Here is a 2,800-nt window from a genome sequence, read left to right on the forward strand (position 1 = left end):
TATAATAATAATTATAGGCCCATAGTAACAGCACATAGATTCAAAAAAAACTAACTTTATTAATCATCTTGTATCCATAGAATCATTTTGAAACAGCTTGGCTTATTTCAACAATAATATTAATTTAACAGCATAAATATACAACAGAAATTATTAATAAATATGCGTATTTTTAAAACTGTGTTAGAAAAAAAAACTATGGAATATTGGAAGTAAAGTTATATAGTCTGATTTTAAAATATTTATCATGTTTCACTTCATATCATTGGCTCAACAAAATCCCTATTCCAGCCACGAAACAGAAATTATTTATCCAATAACGATAGTCTTTACAAGAAATGCCACAGAACGAAAAATGGAAGGAGCTAGGCACTAAATGGAGGTGGCTATAAATACAAGTGGAAGTAACAGAAGGTTGTTGATGTGTATAGGCCCCTGGAGTTGCCCCTACCCCCTGCTGTTCCAGTATTTCATTGGATCTGGAGTTGGAGAAAACACTTTCCTCCTCACTCCAGTCTTCTAAATAAGGCACTAGAATTCAGGGTCTATAGGATTGAAGTGGTAGATCATTTTCGAGTATTAGTTAGAAAATGAATATTCTATGCGAATACTTGAATTATATGCTAGAATTATACATGATTTTTTTTATTGTTTATTGTTCATTTTTTTCTAGCTTTTTATCATTCTTTATTTATGTGTATATGTTTTTCATTATGTTTAATTTAACAATTTTCTCTCTTACCCAAGCAAGATTTTTTTTTCTTTATCAAACATAAAACAGAATTATAGGCAACAGTATAAATAATAATCAATATTTTGAATATAGCGAAAATATATATACTTGGAAACAAAACATGATCGCCCACAATTATATTCAATAAAATTCAAATTAGCACTGTATATACATGAATACAAAAAATATATATACGTTAAACTAAAAGTAATACAAAAGTGATAATTATAAAAATATATCGATATTAAGAAAAAATGTTAATAAAATAACAAAAATAAAAAGAAAGAATATACACATTATGTAAAAGTAATAAATATATAAATTAAAAAGTAATGAATATAAAATTAAAAAGTAATGAATATAAAATTATAAGGATATATAAAAACAATGGATAAATAAACTATATATATGCGTGCTCCACCCCCCGTGGCATCACCATTCTCATCTTTTACTGTGCATATGATGGTTGTTGATTCCCAGGGAGTCCAGGATAATATTTTCTGCCATTTTCGCTACGTCCTTGATATAACCACCGAGTTCTTCTATGTAGTTAAATTTATATGTTTATCAGAAGTGAATCTATATTATAACTACTATACGCATTTATTATGTTTTTCGTTACTGAGTGTCCAATATAAATCGGCCTAAATGCTCTCCAGGGACAAATGGATTGTCAAATCTACTTCCATTGTTTCAGCAACCACTACTGCTTTCTAACTATGGTATTTTTTTTTTTGTTCTGTTATTTTGGATAAATTTGTTGAACATCATCTTCCCGACACTTATAACATAGGTTAACTAATCTTTAATATGGCTTCCAAAGTTTTTTTTTTCGTAGTTCAGTTTTCCAATCGTCGTTCGTAATCCAACTTAATGAAAAGCAGCCTAGACAGTGGCTCTATGATAGGCTACATCTTCAAACATATAATTTTGAATTGAAATAAAAGATGAAAAATTAGTGTATATGCAATAGCTGAGGTTATGTTGATAGGAGAATTAAAAATTAAATAATAACAATATGTTTTATCTATGGAACATTCTCATGTAGTTAAATATAGGCATCAAGTAATTTAATATTTATAAAGATATTTTTCTCATATTTTAATTTAAAAAGTCTTCAGAAGCATGAGTTAAGAACCTTGTGATCGTAAATTACGTTGAGGTTGTCCCCTCTTCAGCTGTACCACCTAGTCAGGTGGATTACGGCGATAAATCAGTTCAGGCTTCTCAGATCTGGATTAACTACTGAGAAAGCTCTAGAAGCTACCACTCTTTAGACCATATGATTTAGGAGGAGTTAAGAACTTGACAAGAACTAACACATCACCAAATCTAAAAATAATCAATTAAATTGAAAATTTATTCTGCCGAATATAGCTTATTTTAACGTATTTTTTCCTTCTGAAGGGAAAAATCACAATGAAAAAATTTAATTACTTAATTACTCTTGTTTCTGATACTTAAAAATTTTGGTTAGGAGGAAATTCAGAGCTGGACGGTTGACTATATTGTGCTATATATATATATATTTTTAAATAATACTTTTTATTAATTGATAGATATTACAATCTGCCATACAGTTGTGGGCAATTGGGAATAGTGATGAATGATCTCATACATACTAAAATAAAATAAAATAAATAAATTAATAAAAGTCTCTTAAAATATATACAAACAGAAGAATAAACAAAATGAATATAATCAAACTATCTGTATGAAAAATAAATTAATAAAATAACATAATGCTAAAATAATATAGTCTCTAGTCACATTTACACTCTAATATACAATATTTACACAATCGACCTGAGAATCCCTGAGCCCACTCTATCCTCCACGTATTGTACTATAATTATATGATTGATATAATTATTATATGATCCATACTCATAACTAATCGTAGTTGATTCATTCTTTATATATATGAGATTTTCATTTTTGATATAAGTTCAATATATAATCGAACTTTATTTATTGATAGATATTACAATCTACCAAACCGTTGTGGGCAATAGGCAATAGTAATAAATGATCACATTCTTACTAAAATAAAATAAGAATGTAAAA

Source organism: Halyomorpha halys, unplaced genomic scaffold (genome assembly GCF_000696795.3).
Source record: "Halyomorpha halys isolate HHAL.00 unplaced genomic scaffold, Hhal_1.1 Scaffold721.1, whole genome shotgun sequence".
Lineage (NCBI taxonomy): Eukaryota > Metazoa > Arthropoda > Insecta > Hemiptera > Pentatomidae > Halyomorpha > Halyomorpha halys.